This window comes from Vulpes vulpes, chromosome 12, assembly GCF_048418805.1.
Source record: "Vulpes vulpes isolate BD-2025 chromosome 12, VulVul3, whole genome shotgun sequence".
Lineage (NCBI taxonomy): Eukaryota > Metazoa > Chordata > Mammalia > Carnivora > Canidae > Vulpes > Vulpes vulpes.
In genome coordinates this window covers 88,804,737-88,825,706 of record NC_132791.1, presented here as the reverse complement: position 1 = coordinate 88,825,706, position 20,970 = coordinate 88,804,737, and the positions used below count along the sequence as shown (strand labels likewise).

At 40.1% G+C, this 20,970-nt stretch overlaps 1 protein-coding gene across 16 annotated transcripts in view; it reads left to right on the top strand.

Moving 5' to 3' along the window:
* The window catches only part of PHACTR1 (phosphatase and actin regulator 1), a 559,986-nt gene that overhangs the window by 227,976 nt on the left and 311,040 nt on the right, over positions 1–20,970 (top strand). The window lies entirely within an intron of this gene.

Below are 20,970 nucleotides of genomic sequence, written 5' to 3'. Positions count from 1 at the left end.
CATTCATCTGTCGATGGACATTGGGACGCTTTTCATATTTTGGCTATTGTGGTCATTGCTGCTATAAACATTAGGGTGCAGGTACCCCTTTGGATCACTATGTTTGTATCCTTTGGGTAAATACCCAGTAGGGCAATTGATAGTTCTTAGGGCAGCTCTTTTTTTAACTTTTTGAGGAACCTCCATACTGTTTTCCACTGTGGCTATACCAGCTTGCATTCCTATCAGCAGTGTAAGAGGGTTCCCCTTTCTCCACATCCTCGCTACTATCTGTTATTTCCTGGCTTGTTCATTTTAGCCATTCTGGCTGGTGTAAGATGGTATCTCATTGTGGGTTTGATTTGTATTTGAAAAAATGTTGAGCATTTTTTCATGTGTCTGTTGGCCATCTATATGTCTTCCATCAAAACCCTAGAGGAGAACACAGGCAGCAACCTCTTTGACCTCAGCCTCAGCAGCTTCTTGCTAGACACATCTTCAACGGCAAGGGAAACAAAAACAAAAATGAACTATTGGGACTTCATCAAGATGAAAAGCTTTTGTACAGCAAAGGAAACAGTCTACAAAACCAAGACAACCTACAGGATTTGAGAAGCTATTTGAAAATTTCTTATCAGATAAACGGGCTAGTATCCAAAATCCATAAAGAACATATCAAACTCGACACCTAAAAAACAAACAATCCAAAAAAAAAAACAAAAACAAAAACAAAAAAAAAAAACAAACAAACAAACAATCCAGTCAAGAAATGGGCAGAAGACACGAACAGACATTTCTCCAAAGAAAATATACAAATGGCCAACAGACACATGAAACGCTCAACGTCACTTGGCATCAGGGAAATACAGACCCTCACTCTTTATCATTATATAATAAGCTTCTCTAAAAAACAAGATAAAAATAGAACACGTAGGAGCTGCTTTGTGTGACAAAGTAACTGAACTGGAACCAAAGCCAGTAGATACCAAAAGCTGTGACTCTTTCCTAGTCTGAGGTAATGAGTAGCCATTGAAAAATGCAGTTGTAAAGGCTTTCATTCAGATGTCCCTTGGTTTCTCCATGATTTAAGGAGAGATTGCCTTAGATAACCTGGCCAAGAAATCCCTGGCTTGCACTCTCTCTCCAACATTTATCAATGGTGTGACAGTCAACAAGTCATTGTCCTCCCCAGGACTCTTCCCTCATCAGTCAAAATGCCAGCCAACTCTAGGCTGACTCATGACTTGTACCAATTAGAGGAAAGCAGGAGATTATCTAAGTAGTTGGATATTCTCATGTCACCCCACTCCTCTTTACTGCTACCCAATCGTGGTCACCAGGATCCTGGCATCTCAGAGCCACATGCAACCCCAGGAAGCATGTAAGAAAACCGAGGCCCCAGGAGTGGAGGGTGCCATGGTACCCCCGCTAATCACTGGCAGAAGGGATTCCAGAACCAGGCTTCCTGACATCTAGTACAGAACCCTTCCTCCTACATCAAACTGCTGCTTGTTGATTCTTCAAGTTTTATCTCCAACAAATGTAATGAATTAAATGAGTGCATTTTCTTTCCTATTTTATAATGAATTAGGGTGGCAATCGTGTATTGGAATATTTACTATACAATTTGTGATCAAATCCCAGTTGCTGAAGTCCTCGGGACACAGAGTAACACCTCGCTACCTAGGTAGATGCTACAAGAAAAGAAATACTTTTGAGGGAGAGAAGCTGTAATATGAGAGGCAGCAAATAAATGACTCATTCCCCCCCCACACACCCCACTGTTAATTTAAGTTATAATTACCCAAACTTTAAAAATAAAACCTGAAAAGCATCGCTGTCTCTGCCACACAACAGCAAAAGCACACCCCATTGCATCAACTCAAATCACACATTTAACAACTGCTGTTTTAGGTTTCACTAATTAAGGAACGATTCTTGGTACATGCATTTCTACTGCAATTAAATAACTCACAGTGTAGGATGGAAATGTTAAGTCTTCTTAAAGCTGCTTTTTCTCTTTTGGTGTAAAAAGATGAATTTCTCCTGGAGACCAGAGTTCTAAGAGCTTTGTGTTTTAACTCACGAAAGCCTCAATATATTGGTTTAGAGTGACTTCTTTAAAGCAACTTAAATTATAGGGTAACAGGCTGGAAGTTTCTCTTTAGGATAGTGAAATATTCAGTGTAGATAAAATTGCTTTATAGATGGCTGACCAGCACTCAGTTTAGAATTCATAATACATGTCAAACCTTGAGTGGAAGGCGGCATAATTTTTCAGTGAGCTTTATTGCTTGGGAGCTATGTGCTGCCAAAAAGTGACGAAATGCCCCTTTGCAGCCTCCCTGTGTCTTGTTCCTGTATGCAGCTCATGCTGGCTTTGCCATGTAAAAAGCAAACAGGTTGGAGATTTTTATGTTGATGATCATGTTTAATGTATCCCTAAGTGTTATGCTGGTTTATACCATCTAAGTTTCTCAGCCTGTCATGAATAGATCAATTCCAATATTTTAACATGCCTATCCCTCAATATGTATCATTTGGACAGAGACACTTGATGTCTTCTGATTGCAGGTGCGAAGGTAGAAAAATTGGGACAGACTGAAATGATTCTAACTCCCGTCACCCAAGATAATGGTAGCTTCAAAATGTCTGTATAGATTTGCCTTGGGGATTTCCTTATGGCTGAAAGAGGAGGCTGGGGGCATGGCCTTTAGAAAGTGTTTGCATAGCAAGCATATAGTCTTCACTTGGATGTTATGTTTATTGGACTCCCTATAACACCAATTCCATGTGAGCAATCATTTGCTACTGGTGAGGTTCATGGCCAAGGCGACTTCCCATGCCAGTCCACCTACAGAAAATCTTGGGCACCAGTTCTTTTGGATAAACCTTTGGCTGGGGAAAAACTAAACCAGATCAGCAGTAAATGCCCCTTAAGGAAGTACCCCCAGGGGATGCCTGAGTGGCTTAGTGGTTGAGCATCTGCCTCTGGCTCAGGTCGTGATCTTGGGGTCTTGGGGTCGAGTCTCACAAGTCTCCTCGCAGGGAGCCTGCTTCTCCCTCTGCCTGTGTCTCTGCCTCTCTCTGTGTGTCTCTCATGAATAAATAAATAAAATCTTTTAAAAAAGAAAGCACCCCCCATAGTAGTAGCAAATTAGTGATAGGTGCATGATAATTAGCCAACTTCCATATCATCTCTGTCACTTGGCCCATTGCATGGGGTACTCTTTATGACCATTTCTTATGACATAAATCATCTCTGTGAAGTAGAGGAAGGGTCTTCCCTGAATATTACAATGGGGAACAGTAGCAAGTAGAAAACCATAGCACCTGAAGGCTGACAGAAGGAAAAAAAGAGATGGAGGGCTAGTCCGGCAACAAACACGTGTTCTAAAATCTTTCTCGACATGAAAAGCTCACCACTGGATGCCATTCCCTCTCTCACGACCTCCTATCTCTCCACTTGAATCTGGATCTTTCACTGGAAGGGGATGGGAGCTAAAATCCCTTCAAGTTTAACGCTGGGATTTTGGGAAGCTGTAGAGTTGTGAAATATGGCTATATTTCACAGCAGGTGTGAGTCAGAGATGTGGAATTAAGAGAACTGAGAGCAGATTATAAACCAGAAACAAGTACACAAGCCAAGGTATATATAATCTGATGTTTGTAGAGCTGAATATACTCGCTGGCATAAAAAACCATGCAAAGTAGACTGAACCGTTATAGGGCATTATAAATGGCATAGGGCTTGCAATCAGAATGCCACAGATGGACCTTAATTAATAAACATAAATTTTCTAATACACTCAGAGTTTTTGGATGTTTCCTTTTGGAGAAGTTCCTCAACAAAGTATACACAAATTTGAGCAGGGAACACCAGATTCATGAACTCACCTATGCTGCCCACAACTAACGTCACCCACAAAGTGATTAAATGAGAACACCCATGAGGGAAACTCTTCCCATATTCATGGACACTGGATCTCCAAAGTCAAATTCCATCTGTTGCTCACCCTTTAGGAAATGAAACATTCTAACACAAAATAGGAAGGAAGGGAGAGAGGGAGGGAGGGAGGAAGGAAGGAAGAAAGAGAGATTCATAAACTCCAAAATGACCAAAGGCAATTCCCATTAAACATGTTACATATTCAGTTCTAATTAAGTGACTTTTATGTGCCCAGCACGACACTACTTAAACACCACAGGGATACCAGGATGTATAAATACAATCCACGTTTAAATTTCTTGAGCATTTATTAGCCAACTGATATAGTAAGTCTTTTAGATATATTATCCTCTTGAAGGTAACCACAACCCTATGTTGTCATTACAGGTAGTTCCCCCATTTATAAACAATGAAACTTTTAGAAGTTAAGCAACTAGTTTAAGATCACACCTTGAAAAATGCCAGGTTTGGTATTGAAACTCACATAATCCTACTCCAGTGCTCAAGTGTTTAGCAACAAAGATCTGCTGAAGAAAGTAGCCTCGGAACTAATGGAGAGAGGAGTGACCCCACACAAATTTTCCTGACTCATTGTGAGATAAGCAAGCACATCTCAGGGCTTAATAGCATTTTCATTAAGGCATTTCAGCAAATACATTCAATCTTTGCAGAATCCTGATAATATTCAATTTAAAAAAGAGTATACATGCACCTAAATAAGTTAAATATGAATTTCCATATGACTCAGCAAGTCTACAGTTAGGTAGATACCCAAAAGAATTGAAAATGAGTGTTCAAACAAAAACTTATACAGGAATGTTTATAGCAGCATTATTTACAATGGCCAGAAAGTGAAAACACCCCAGATGCCCATCAAGTGGTGAATGGATAAACAAAATGCGGTATGTAGTGGAATATTGTTCACCCATAAAAAGGAATGAAGTACTATTACAGCTATAATATGGCCGAATCCTGAAAAAATTATACAAAGGGAAAGAAGCCAGACACAAAAGGCCACATATTATGCAATTCTGTTTATATTAAACATCCAAAATATGGAAACCCATAGAGACAAAAAGCAGATAAGTGGTGGTCAGGGGCCGGTAGGGAGAAGGAAACCAAGAGCAACTGCTTGGGTACAGTGATTTCCTTTTTGGTTGATGAAAATATGATGGAGCTAGATGGTGGTGATGGTTGTACAACATCATGAAAGTACTAAATGTCACTGAATTATACACTTTGGATGGGTAAAATGCTGAATTTTATGTTATATGCATTTTATCCCAACTTAAAAGAAAACATTGGGGTACCTGAGTGTCTCAGTTGTCCGACCTCGATTTTGGCTCAGGTCATGATCTCAGGGTTGTGAGATAAAGCCCCGCATTGGACACTTCCCCCACCCCACCCCCCATTTGCACTTAAAAAAAAAAAAAAGAAAAAAAAAAGAAAGCATAATGGATCTGTGGTAAGACATTTCATGAAGCATTTATCTGTAGGGGTTGATGAATGCACAAGGCACATGCTCTATCCTCAAAGAATCTAGATATGTTACTGTCTGATGAAATTAATTAGCTAATTCCTGTTTTTCCAAGACCATGATGGTCTGCTTGAGTGTATCTAATCCAATAATTTCTCCACTGTGGTTGAATCGACACCAGTCAATGTGTGATGACTTGCAGAGGTTATAAAACACTTGGAGGTTCAGAAGATCTGAGAAGCATGTGTACATTTCTATTTTCAATTATATTTAAGAATTTATGATACTATAAATCTGTAGACCTTTTATGCATCAAGCCTTTGAATTTTCTTGTTTTTGCTGGAACAATAGGAAAATGATAAAAGATGATTGTTCCCCATATTTAGATCCTAGGTCATTTTATGCATTATTAAGTTTGCCAAACTGCATGTGGGATTAATTGGAAACAATTGCAATATTCTCACTACATTGCACCACTTCCTTTCGTTAATTAAGAGACATTACCCTCTGTTCCACAGATGACAAAAGGGATGGTTCTTTTTTTATTATCAGGTGGCAGCCATAGACAGGAATTACTGTGTGTCTGAGAACCAAGGAGATGAGAGCAGTCTGGAATTCCAGTATGGCAGCTGCAGGGAGAGATGCTGGGTCTAATCTCTTGGCTTTTAGGTACTCTTGATTCTAAGCATCTTATTCAATATGCCCAGTTACACTTTTACCTCTCTCTTTGCTAGGTCACAAAAGCAACCTGCCTGATATTGGAAAACATGTTAAAGAGGATTAAACAACAATGGAGTTAATTAAGAGTGTCACTTCACCATTCACAATTACATATCTATATTTAATTTTTAATAAAAAATAAATTTGGAAATAAAATTAATAAAAGAACATCCATATACATTTTTAGCAATAAACCTCTTTAAAAAATTATCCTTTATTTTGGGTCACCTGGGTGACTCAGTCCATTGAGTGTCTTTGGCTCAGGTCATGATCCCAGGATCCTGGGATAAAGCCCTTCACTGGGCTCCCTGCTCAGCAGGGAGTCTACTTCTCCCTCTCCCTCTGCATGCTGCTCCCCCTGCTTGTGCTCTCTCTCTCTCAAATAAATAAATAAAATCTTAAAAAAAAAAACTCCTTTATTTTGAATTTAGGAGTGTTGGGGATGGGGTGTGTGTGTGTGTGTGTGTGTGTGTGTGTGTGTATGTGTATCTCTGCTTCAACAGATCATATCTGTGATCACATTATCATAAAGGAAATAGCAATTCAACAAATGTTTATCAGCTAGATGTGGTTAGAGGACAGAGGAAGATTCAGGAAATGGTGATGAAAGGGATATCAAAGACTTCATGGTGGCCTTTGAGTTGAGACTGTTTCTGGTCACTCAGGCAGCTCAGGCCCTCTCTGATTCAGGGACCTTTACATAAGCAGTTGACCCTGCCTGCATCACACTTTCCATTTCTGCCCCTGATTTCCATCTGGCTATTTCCCACATCACCTTTAAGTTCTCATATAAAGCCACTTCTTGGGCAGCCCCAGTGGCTCAGCGGTTTGGCGCTGCCTTCAGCCGGGAGCATGATCCTGGAGACCCAGGATGGAGTCCCATATCGGGCTCCCTGTGTGGGGCCTGCTTCTCCCTCTGCCTGTGTCTTTGCCTCTCTCTCTCTCTCTCTCTCTCTCTCATGAATTAAAAAAAATAAAGCTGCTTCTTCCAGGAAGCCCTCCCGAATCATTCCCCCAGACTGTTCAAGTCCCAACCCTATGCAGTGCCACAATTCTATTTCCCTTATAACAGCTCTTACCACATTCTGTGTTTGTAGCATGTTTACTTATCTGCCCTCAGGCAAGATGATAAGCTTCATGACCACAGGTACTATATCCACCTTGCTTTCATTGTCCTTCCTGTACATTCTCCAGTGTCTGGCATGGTGTTAAATACATATTTGGCAAGCAAATGAATAATGGGGAAATGAAGAATGAATGATGAAGAAGATTTGAATATATCAGTGTTTCTCAAACTCTAGCTAATAAACTCTAGTTCCTAAGAGCTTTCAGAAAAAGAGGAGTCCAATGTTTAGAAAATATTGGGTTAAGCAAAGCTGGCCAGGTTTATTTGTTGCAGGACTTCTTAGAGCATTTGAAATGCTAACGTAACCTCCAAGGGGAAAGGGGATATCAGTAAACAGGATTACCCACAACCATTGACTACACCTCCTTTTTTCAGTAGAGCATTTCCTAAAACCAGTATTATGAAGAGAATGTACTGATAAATGGTGCAAAAGACAGAGAATAAAGAAAGTGCATAGTCTGGTGAGTTGCTTATTTTTTTAAAGTAGCTTAGAAGTAAGGGAGGCTGTGGACGTCAAGAGAAGAATTGCAACATGATGTCCAACATAACAGAGGGCTCAGAGGTTTGAAAAGGCTTTGCATACAGTACTGTAACCTGGTGGATTTTTAATGGAAGTTCCCTAGATGATTAAGAAATTTTGTAATATTTCCAAACTTTTAAATAAATCATGCCCATAAATTACCACATGGCCAGAGTAGCTCTTTCTGGTTGGATGCTGACTGGGCCGCGCAATTTAGATCAGGATGGACCTGGAGGATGTTATACTAAGTGAAGTAAGTCAGACAGAGAAAGACGAATACAGTATGATTTCACACATATGTGGAATGTAAACAACAAAGCCAACAAACAACAAAAACAGAAACAATCACAAATACAGAGAACAAACTGGTAGTTGCCAGAGGGGAGATAGGTGAGGGGATGGGTGAAGTAGGTGAAGGAGATTAAGAGGCACGAACTTTCTTTTTTTTTTTTTTTAATAAATTAAATTTACCAACATACAGAGTAACACCCAGTGCTCATCCCGTCAAGTGTCCCCCTCAGTGCCCGTCACCCATTCCCCCCCACCCCCCGCCCTCTTCCCCTTCCACCACCCCTAGTTCGTTTCCCAGAGTTAGGAGTCTTTATGTTCTGTCTCCCTTCCTGATATTTCCCACACATTTCTTCTCCCTTCCCTTATATTCCCTTTCACTATTATTTATATTCCCCAAATGAATGAGAACATACACTGTTTGTCCTTCTCCGATTGACTTACTTCACTCAGCATAATACCCTCCAGTTCCATCCACGTTGAAGCAAATGGTGGGTATTTGTCGTTTCTAATGGCTGAGGAATATTCCATTGTATACATAAACCACATCTTCTTTATCCATCATCTTTCGATGGACACCGAGGCTCCTTCCACACTTTGGCTATTGTGGACATTTTTGCTAGAAACATTGGGGTGCAGGTGTCCCGGCGTTTCATTGCATTTGAATCCTTGGGGTAAATCCCCAACAGTGCAATTGCTGGGTCGTAGGGCAGGTCTATTTTTAACTCTTTGAGGAACCTCCACACAGTTTTCCAGAGTGGCTGCACCAGTTCACATTCCCACCAACAGTGTAAGAGGGTTCCCTTTTCTCCGCATCCTCTCCAACATTTGTTGTTTCCTGCCTTGTTAATTTTCCCCATTCTCACTGGTGTGAGGTGGTATCTCATTGTGGTTTGGATTTGTATTTCCCTGATGGCAAGTGATGCGGAGCATTTTCTCATGTGCATGTTGGCCATGTCCATGTCTTCCTCTGTGAGATTTCTCTTCATGTCTTTTGCCCATTTCATGATTGGATTGTTTCTTTGGTGTTAAGTTTAATAAGTTCTTTATAGATTTTGGAAACTAGCCCTTTATCTGATATGTCGTTTGCAAATATCTTCTCCCATTCTGTAGGTTGTCTTTTAGTTTTGTTGACTGTATCCTTTGCTGTGCAGAAGCTTCTTACCTTGATGAAGTCCCAATAGTTCATTTTTGTTTTTGTTTCTTTTGCCTTTGTGGATGTATCTTGCAAGAAGTTACTGTGGCCAAGTTCAAAAAGGGTGTTGCCTGTGTGCTCCTCTAGGATTTTGATGGAATCTTGTCTCACATTTAGATCTCTCATCCATTTTGAGTTTATCTTTGTGTATGGTGAAAGAGAGTGGTCCAGTTTCATTCTTCTGCATGTGGATGTCCAATTTTCCCAGCACCATTTATTGAAGAGACTGTCTTTCTTCCAATGGATAGTCTTTCCTCCTTTATCGAATATTAGTTGACCATAAAGTTCAGGGTCCACTTCTGGGTTCTCTATTCTGTTTCATTGATCTATGTGTCTGTTTTTGTGCCAGTACCACACTGTCTTGATGACCACAGCTTTGTAGTACAACCTGAAATCTGGCATTGTGATGCCCCCAGCTATGGTTTTCTTTTTTAAAATTCCCCTGGCTATTCGGGATCTTTTCTGATTCCACACAAATCTTAAAATAATTTGTTCTAACTCTCTGAAGAAAGTCCATGGTATTTTGATAGGGATTGCATTAAACGTGTAAATTGCCCTGGGTAACATTGACATTTTCACAATATTAATTCTGCCAGTCCATGAGCATGGAATATTTTTCCATCTCTTTGAGTCTTCCTCAATTTCTTTCAGAAGTGTTCTATAGTTTTTAGGGCATAGATCCTTTACCTCTTTGGTTAGGTTTATTCCTAGGTATCTTATGCTTTTGGGTGCAATTGTAAATGGGATTGACTCCTTAATTTCTCTTTCTTCAGTCTCATTGTTAGTGTATAGAAATGCCATTGATTTCTGGGCATTGATTTTGTATCCCTCCACGCTACCAAATCGCTGTATGAGTTCTAGCAATCTTGGGGTGGAGGCTTTTGGGTTTTCTATGTAGAGTATCATGTCATCAGCGAAGAGGGAGAGTTTGACTTCTTCTTTGCCAATTTGAATGCCTTTAATGTCTTTTTGTTGTCTGATTGCTGAGGCGAGGACTTCCAGTACTATGTTGAATAGCAGTGGTGAGAGTGGACATCCCTGTCTTGTTCCTGATCTTAGGGAAAGGCTCCCAGGAGGCACGAACTTTCAATTATAAAATAAAGAAGTCACTGGGATGAAAAGTACCGCATAAGGAATAGAGTCAGTAATACTGTGATGACGTCATATGGTGGCAGATGGTAACCACACTCACTGCACTGAGTAACATAGAATTGTCAAATCCCTGTTGTACACCTAAAGCCAAAATAACATTGTATGTCAATTCTATTCCAATAACAAAAATTTTTTAAGACATCCTTCATAACCCAACACTTTATTCCAGCTTCCCAAGTATAACCTGAAGAAACATAACTATTCCTGTTACTTTTTCTGTGACAACATGGGTTGCCTTGTGACTTTCATATCGGTTGATGCTTACTGCATCAGATTCTGCAGAAGAAAGATAAAAAGGCATGGTAAAAAAAAAAAAAGACATGGAAAAACTTTTTTTTCAATTTTTGAATGAGTGATAAATTAATGAAGGAGGAATATCAAAATAGATGTAATTAGAAAATTCCTTTAAAACCACAAATATGCAAGCCAGACATGCCTGGGTTTCTATCCTGACTGCAGAACCTACCAATTATGTGACCTTTAGGAAAACAGACATACGCATTGCCAGATAACATGGTGGGCATTCTCTGCCAATTCATGTAAACCTCACAATGACCCTAAGAAAAGGATGAGGCTCAGAAAAAGTTTAAGCAAATTCAATATGTAGCAAGTGATAGAGTCAGATTCAAACTCTAGGTTATTTAATGACAAAGCCAATTCCTTTCCACCAGTCTGAAAACTTCATGAGGACAGACATTACATCTGCTTTGTTTACATTTGCGTGTCCAGACTCCGGCACATGGTAAGCTGTTAATAACTATCTGTTGAATGACCAAATGAATGTATGAATATATGAGTGATTAAGCAAATTATCATGCTGATTTCAATATACCTTCTCTTTTTGGACCTTAATTTTTTTTCTTCTGTTGGCTCATTATAGGTACTTAAAGTCTGACCTGAATAAGGATAGATAGTCCTTGGTCTTACGGATAGATAGTTCTTGGTCAAAACAGATCTCCTGCTCCAGAATATTTGGCCATTAAGCAAGGATGACTATGACAGTTAAGAGCATTGAGGGTAAAAAAAAAAAAAAAGAACATTGAGGGTAAAGTGATCGCCAATTGTGGGTAATCTGTCCAATGCAGCTAAGATTGACTAGATGGTTTGAAGCAATTCCTTATGACTGTAACATTAGCATGAAGATTGAGAAGTGTAGTTGTACAAAGTATGAGTTGAAAAGAAAGTTGGCTAAATGGAAGGAAGTGTAATTATAAAAAGAAAGGAGTGCGTGCCAGTCAGCCATAATGCCTTGGGAGCAAATCCCATCTTTTTTTTTAAATTTTTTTTTATTTATTATTTATGATAGTCACAGAGAGAGAGAGAGAGGCAGAGGGAGAAGCAGGCTCCATGCACCGGGAGCCCGCCGTGGGATTCAATCCCAGGTCTCCAGGATCGCGCCCTGGGCCAAAGGCAGGCGCCAAACCGCTGCGCCACCCAGGGATCCCGCAAATCCCATCTTAATGATTACCATAGGGTTTCTGGTGATGGTATTGGCATTGGTGGTAGAGGTGATGACAAAGAATATCTAAGATTTGTCTACCCTGTGTCAGTTTTAATGCTAAGTACTTAACCAGAACCACCTCCTTTCTCCTGACAATAATCCTATAACTTAGTCCTAATTTTTATCACTTTTTTAGACCTGTGGACTTAGTAAAGATCCAAAGCTAAATAGTAGGGTCCATTTAAACCCTGGTCCTCCCAATTCCAGAGCCTGAGCTTTAAACCCAATACTGTTGTGCCATAGGAGAATATAATACAGGCCATATTTCCATTCCAGTTAGGTTTTATTGTGTGTTCAACATCCACATTCATTGACCTGGATCAGGAATTCAGGAAGGGCTCGGCTGGGTGATTCTGGTTCTAGTCTCTGATAAGGTTCCAGTCAGGCAATGACTATGGGGGCTGGGGATGGAGCATCTGGGAACTCCCTCTATGGTGTCTCCATCTGGGCTATGTTGGGCTTCCTCATAGGATGGCAGCTGCAGTGAAGTCAATTGTTCACTTGCCAGCTAAATGCTTCAAGAGTAAATATTCCAGTTAGTAAGATGGAAGCTAACTTGTCCTTTATGACCTAGAATTATTTTCACCACACTGACTACAAGCATGCTCTAAGCTCTCCCCTCCACCCAGATTCACAGGAAGAGGAATTAGATTCCACCCCCTGATCGGGAAGTGGCAAGGTTCTAAAGAGTAGGTGGGATGGAAGACAGCTGTGTCCAACTTTAGAAACTGTAATCTGCCATGTAGAGGCTTTGGGATGGGTGAGAGGGAAAATACACACACTCAGTACTTAATCATTTGCTGGAAGCCTCTTTTAACTTACACCAAGGAACTTTAGAAAGGGGGCATTGTAATTTCTTTCCATTTTAAAGTCGAGGAAACAGAAACTCAGAAATGTACCTGGCCAATGTCATTCAGCACCTGCTACATACCAGGTCACTTGACAGATGCTTTAACAACACCACCTCCAACTTACCCTTGATCTATGATTATCAGCATTGTTCACAGGAAGAAGCAGAGGTTAGTAGGCAGCAGAACTAAAATCCAATCCCAGATCTCTCCCTACTGTATCCTCCACCTTTTAAAACCTCACTCATTTATCCCATTATGCAGTCCACTGTGTATCTCCCTCCCTTCTGTTGTTTTTCTTGGTTATCAATCCTTTTTGGATGCATGTCATCACATAACTTCCACATGGTGCTTTGGAGAGAATTAAAGGAAGCATCAAAACCACCTGCCCTCTGGGAAACTGCCTTTTTCTGTTTTCTCCCAAAGCTGTCATATAGACGTTATGCTGAGCTGGCCAAAAGACAATTTGAAAAATGGCTTCGGAGATTGGCAGTCGTTCTGACTTGGCAGAGAGTGAGGTATTAACTGCTCTGTTATAGATTATGCTGGAGGTCTCCGATCTTTTTCTTGTCAGGCTCTGCCTGCCTTCTGGAAAGTCCTATGTGAAACAGCCCCCTTTGCTCTGAACAAGAATCCTTTGACCTCATACCTTTCTTGTTTATGGTATCATGGACCTTCCAAGAAACAGGTTGGTCTAAGTTTAGCAACCCTGGTGAGCTTAATATGGCTTTGGCAAGAAGATCCCGATACAAAGAGTCTTAGTTAGTCAAGAATAGCAAGGGACAAAACAAACTTGTTTTATTTTATGTTTTTAGTCATAATTTCTCTTTATTTTATTCTAATTCTGGTAGTTAATATACAGTGTAATATTAATTTCAGGTGTATAGTGTAGTGATTCAACACTTCCATGCAACACCTGGTGCTCATCACAAGTTATAACTCCATACCCCAGGAAACACATAAGGCAACTAAAAACAACGCATTTTAAAAATAATCAGTGGAAAGGAGAGAAAAAGAGAAGAGTGAAGGAGGAAGAAGGAAAATGAAGAGAGAAGGAGGGAGGGATGCAAAAAGAAAGAAGGAAGCAAGGAAGCAGAGGTTGGGGAAGTCAATCTGCTCAGAATGTGGGTCAACCTCAAGTTGGATTGAAAGAAGGTAAGTGAAGTAGAAGAAGAGGCGTTCCCGCGGGCACCACCATCTCTCGAGCTCCCCAGTGCCATCTCTAGTATTTTGTTATTACCATGTCATATCTAATGATACTTAATATTAAGAATAAGGCGCACCTGGCTGGTGCAGTTGGTTGAGCACTCAACTCTTGATTTCAGCTCAGGACATGATCTCAGGGTCTTGAGATTGAGCCCCGAGTCAGGCTGTGCGCTCAGCAAGGAGTCTGCTTGAGATTCTCTCCCTTCTCCCTCTCCCCTCCCCCTACTCACACATGCTCTCTCTCAAATAAATAAATCTTAAAAAATATTAAAAATAAACCTTTACATTAATTGACACAGACATTAGCCAATAGCTGATCATAGACATGATCTCCTGAAGCATGCACAACAACCCGCAATATCCTCATCTCCTCTTTATGGATGAGGAAATTGAGGCTCTCAATACCTCACCCTGCAGAGGCAACCCTGCTGCATGCAGTGTATTGTAAATCCAGCAGGTGGGGCATACAAAATACTTCCAGGATTGAGTCCATGAACAGGTTAAATTTTCCCAAGACTCAGTCACTCTTCCAGCCCTGGGTCAGACCTTCTAGCACAACCATCCTCCAAGTCTGAGGCTGTCCCAGGCTCCAGAGTCTCCAGAAACTGCATCAGTAATAGCTTTGTGTTGACATGAAGGCTATTATGCTGCTTATGTAGGTGGAAATACGTATTTATTATTTGAAGCATAAGTGTATTTTCTCTTCATTTCATTTAAACAAGAATTTATTAATCCCTTAGTACATGCACTATCATTTATTTAGTGGTGTTGTGGAAACAAAATAAAGAAAACGATTAATAAACTTGAGTAGCTGACAATGTGATGGAAAAACAATATATCACAGTAGAACCCAGTGAGCACCCATGAGGAGCCATTCCTTGGCCCCTCCGTTTTTCTTTCTTAATTAGACTTTATTTTTTATTTTTAAATTGTGTTTATTTTTTTAAGGATTTTATTTATTTATTTGAAAAAGAGAGAGAAAGAGAGCATGAGCAGGGGAAGGGAAAAGGGAGAGGGAGAAGTAGCTCCCCACTGAGCGGGGGCTCCATCCCAGGACCTTAGGATCATGACCTGAGCTGAAGGCAGACACTTAACTGACTGAGCCATCCAGGTGCCCCAATTTATTTTTTAGGGCAGTTTTAGGTCCACAGCAAAATTGAGCAGAAAGTACAGAAAGTTCCCATATATCTCCTTCCCTCCCACACATACCCACAGCCTCCCCATTATCAGCATCTGGCATCAGAGTTACATTTGTTTCAACTGATGAATCACCACTGATGTGTTACTACAATAACTACATTGACGCATCATTATTGCCCAAAGTCTGTAGCTTACTTAAGGGTTCACTCTCAGTGTTATACACTCTATGGGTTTGGACAAATGTATGATGACATGTATCCACCATTGTAGCATCATACAGAGTCGTTTCACTGCCACAAAAATCTATGTTCCATCTATTCATTCCTGCCACACACACACACACACACACACCCTCCCTAGCCCTTGACAACCACTGATCTCTTTACTGTCACCATGGTTTTTACCTTTTCCAAAATGTCATATAGTTGGAATCATACAGGATGGAGCCTTTTCAAATTGGCTTCTTTTATTTAGTAATAGACACTTAAATCTCCTCTATCTCTTCTCATAGCTTCATAGCTCATTTCTTTTTTTGTTTGGTTGTGTTTTTTGTTTGTTTTTGCAAAGATTTTGAAGATTTTATTTATTTATTTAAGAGAGAGAGAGAGACAGACAAACAGCACAAGCAAGGGGGAGGAGCAGAAGCAGACTCCACGTTGAGCAGAGCCCATTGTGGGGCTCAATCCCAAATCCCTGAGATCATGACCTGAGCTGAAATAAAAAGTCTGATGCTGGGCAGCTCTGGTGGTGCAGCGGTTTAGCACTGCCTGCAGCCTGGGGTGTGATCCTGGAGACCCAGGATCGAGTCCCACCTCAGGCTCCCTGCATGGAGCCTGCTTCTCTCTCTGCCTCTCTTTCTGTCTCTCTCTCTCTCTGAATAAATAAAATCTTAAAAAAAAAAAAAAGTCCAATGCTTAACCAACTGAGCCACCCACATGCCCCATTCAGAACTCATTTCTTTTTAGGCTAAATAATTTTCTGTCATCTGGATGTACCAAGTTTATTTATCCATGCACTTCCTGAAGGTCGTCTTGTTTGTGTTTAAGTTCTGGCAATTATGAATAAATCTGCTATAAACATCCACGTGCAGGGTTTTGTGTGGACAAAAGCTTTCAATCCTTTGGGGTAAATACCAATGGGTGCAATTGCTGGATTCTACGTCAAGAGTTTATTTTGTATTAAACCATCAAACTGTCTTCCAAAATGGCTATTTGGCATTCCTACCAGCAACGAATGAGAGTTCTTGTGGTTCCACACCCTCACCGCCATTTGGTGTTGGTCCTTCCACTTTTTAAAGCCCTACTAAACTGAATTATGTGGAAATGACTGGAGAGCCAGAAATAAGGCCAAAAATGATTCCAACCAACAAAACTAAATGTCAGTGCACCTGGGTGGCTCAGTGGCTGAGCATCTGCCTTTGGCTCAGGTCATGATCCTAGGGTCCTGGGATCAAGTCCCTCATCTGGCTCTCCACAAGGAGCCTGCTTCTCCCTCTGCTTAGATCTCTACCTCTCTCTGTGTGTCTCTCATGAATAAATAAATAAAATCTTTTTTAAAAAAGAAAAAAAAACCTGTCACATCTGTGATGTCCATGTCACAGGGTTTCTCAGCCCTTCCTCAAATATGTCATATTCTTGCCCTGTACAAAATACTATTAGGTTAGGCTTCCTGTTTTCCCAACCCATAAGAATTAAAAGCATTAAACAGAGACAATAAACTGTAAGACAAGACACAAGCATTAGCTTGTTGATAAATAAATTAACAAGCAAGTATGCGATTCTACATTCTTTGGAGTCATAACTGCACATCAACCTCTCATAAATGGTGTTTATAAGAATTATCTTCAAATGATACATGCGTTCTGGTGTTTATAGCAGCATTATCTACGATATCCCAATTATGGAAAGAACCCAAATGTCCATCAACTAATAAATGGATAAGAAAAACATGGTGTGTGTGTGTGTGTGTGTGTGTGTGTACACATATATATGTATATATTTATATATATAATGGAATATTACTTAGCCATCAAAAATAATGAAATCTTGCCATTTGCAGGGATGTGGATGGATCCAGACGTTATGCTAAGTGAAACAAGTCCATCAGAGAAAGACAAATACCACATAAGGTCACTTATATGTGGAATTTAAGAAACAAAACAAATGAATATGGGGAGGGAAGAAAAGAGAGAGGCAAACCATGAAACAGACTCTTAATTGTAGAGAACAAACAGGGGATTGCTGGAGGAGAAGGGAGGCAGAAATAGATGATAAGGATTCAGCAGGGCATTTGTTGTGATGAGCACCAGGTTGTATGTAAATGATGAAGCACTAAATTACACACCTGAAACTAATATTTCCATCTATATTAACTAGCTAGAATTTAAATAAAAACTTGAAAAAAAAGAGTACCTCAAAACACTTGTTGAAAGAAGGAAATGGTATTCAAGATCCCACAGCTATTGAAAATTGAGAAGTCCCAGATTTGTGCTTGCAGATTTGTGGTTGAAGTTAAATGCAATGTATGTAAAATGCTCAGCACAGTGCCTGATACGTAGTAGTGCTAATCCACATTGGCTGCTATGTAATGATGGTGATGGCGATGATGGTGATGATGTAACAAGTGGTTAGACAATAAGGAGGGGGAAATGGAAAGGGAAAGGCATTGGAATTCCTCCAGCGTTTATCGAGATCCTACTACGTTCCAAAGTGAATTAAAAGGTAAACAGTATGTGGTTCCTCTCCTTGAGGAAACACTTGTCTAGCATGTCACATAATTACAATAGACTGTGATAAATGTTGTACACATCTATTTATAAAAGTAGAGTGATAACACAGTTGAGGGGGCTGCTAATTTCGACTATAAGATTAAGACAACCTACAGTAAATACTGGAGCTAGGCTCAAAGAATTTTACTGTTTGGTAAGGGGTAGGCATTTTAAGATAGGACATTCCAGGCAGAGGGAACAGACTAAACAAAGGCATGTTGTCATGGAAATCACGGCACAGTCAAGAATGCAGACCATGGTAAAATCAAAGAAAGTACAGCCAGGAGATGAGCCAGAAAGTTCCCTGAAGGCCAGCTTATGATTACCTGATTACCTAGATATCACAGCTAGGAGTATGAATTTTATGTGGAAGGTAGCAGGTTGCTATTAAAGGTTTTAAGCTGAGAAGCTACATGATTAAATGTCTGCTTTCACCATGTGCTCAAACTAGAGGCAGGATAGAAACTGGACCAGAGTGGGTAGAGAATGGAGGCAGGAAGCCCAGGCAGAGGCTCTTGGGATCTTCTGGGATATTGCAGAGGTCCTGGAATTGGAGAAGAGATGACAGGTAGATTCTACAGACTGAGTGGTCTGTTGGAAGGGCTCCAAAGAGCAGAGGGAGATATAGAAAATGCAGCGAAACATGACTCGAAGGTCCCTAACTTTGGTAATTGAGATTGAGGCAAACCAACAAGGGAATTTTTTATAAACCTGAGATTTATTTTTTAAATTTTTCCTATCCTCTGGTGAGGGATATGAAAAAAAAAAGCTGAAACCTTTAATATCATTTTTTTAATTTAAAAAAAATGTAAAGATTTTACTTATTTGAGAGAGAGAGCACAAGGTAGGGGTGGGGCAGAGACAGAGGGAGAAGCAGACTCCCCACTGAGCAGGGAGCCCGATGTGGGGCTCCATCCCAGGACCGTGACCTGAGCTGAAGGCAGACACTTAACTGATTGAGCCACCCAGGAACCCAAAACCATTTCAGTTCCAAGCTTATTTGATATTTTCTTGCTCCGCCTAGAGAACACCACTTGATTTATGGCATAAAGCTAGAACCAAATGAATGCAGTTTTATTTTTCCAAAAGTTTCAAGTAGGGATAGACAAATACTACTCAAATTCCGAGCCCCACATGAGCAAATATAGTCTGAGGTGGGACCATCCAAAGTGGCTAGGTGTGGCCACATGTGGCTATTGAGCACCTGAAACATGGCTACTCATAATTGAGATGTGATATAGGTGCAAAATACATATAATTCATATCAGATTTCAGAGATTTAGTATGAAGAAAAGAATACAAAATAATTTGTGAATAATTTTCTGTTGATCACATGTTGAAATAATATTTTAGATGTATTAGATTAAATAAAATATATTACCAAAATTAACCACTAATTTTAATGCAACAACTAGAAAGTTTTAAATTACATATATGGCTCACATTGTATTTCTACCAAAGACGCTGATCTAGGAAATTCCATTTTTGTGGCATCAATATTTAATGGTTATATAGGGGCCAAGGGTACATTTTGTATTATCGCTTGTCTTCTCATTACTGGGGAGAGTCTCACCAGTAAATAGAAAAACCTGATGCTTTCTATTATCTTACTATGTATCCTTATTTTCCTTAAGACAGAAGTAGTTACCATAGCAACTGTGGCAACATACTGTATTTACTACACCTAGAGGGGGTGAAATAAACAGACATCAATCTGTCATTCAGATTTACACTTTTTTTTTTCATGTGTAGCTGGTCTTTGCAAAACTGAGTGCTGCGAGTAGGAAACCTGACTTGTAATTCCTGCCTGTGTCACTGGCTTCTTTGGGTCTGTATAAGAAGGGTAATAATGATCCCGTGCCAGCTTCAGATGTGTGGACAGACACTTATAATGGACACTGAAAGTTATTCTTAGGGCACAGTATCAGTATAATGTCAACACAGTTTAATATAGTAATGGTATCTAATATTATGTCCAAAGCCAAGGCAGGTAGGAAGGACAAGGTAGTTTTCTTTGGTGGATATGGGTGAGGGGTGCAGAAGGAGAAACCAAACGATGGTGATCAATATTAATATTTGTTCCCATAAACTTTAACAGTCTTTTTTAGGTACTTAACACATTCAGCAACAAGACTCCACTCGCTGAGAGAAGACTGGGAGCCCAGAGCCCCCTCTGTGGACAGAGCCCCCTCTGCATACTGGTCAGCCTGGCTTTGATATGGACAGAGCCAAGAGGCTGGAGTTTTTTATGCTGATCATTGTGTTGCATGATGCTTTCACCGTTATGTTTATTTGTGCCATCTGAGTTTCTTAAAGAGCCATTTATTCATGGGCCCATTCTATACTTTAACATATTGGTCGCCCAGTAAGTATCTCAGAGATGACACAGCTGCTAAGAAAGGAAAATTAGGATAGATTGAGACAATTCTTATCACTTTCACCCAAGACAGTGCTGGCTTCAAATTATCCAGAGAGATTTGCCTTAAAGATTTCAATTTGGTGGGAAGTAGAGGCTGGGGGAATTGGTACTTGCATAGCAGGCTTCTGCCTTTTGGTTGGATGTTATGCTTTTTGGGGCGGGGGGCGCTGGGGAGGGTTTATGATGATCAGGTTCAGGTGAGGGGAGGGGGATTGGCTAAAGACCCCTCAACCCAATATATCCCTTTGGCATTTCAGGGAACTTAGATATGTGGCAAAAGTAGAAACACTCCAGGTTTTTATTTTATTTTATTTTATTTTATTTTATTTTATTTTATTTTATTTTATTATTTATTTATTTTATTTTTTTCACTCCAGGTTTTAGAGCTCCTTTGCACAGGTGTTATAAATCTATGCACTCTATCATTTGAAAACTCCTTCAGTTAATGTATCACATCTACAGTCCCCCTAAAAGAAAATCAAGGAAAGTGCTACACTTACATCTTGAGATGTTACACGTTCAGAAATCTCTGCTAACTCAGCATTGGCATTTAGGAGGTCCTCTACCCAGAAGAATCAAACCAAAGGGAAATAAAAATGCCCTGCAAAACTGTAACACGCCCCCCACCCCCAAGGAAGTTTCAAAAAAGGATAGTGGTCTTCCCAGCATCTCCCTCTGGGCCT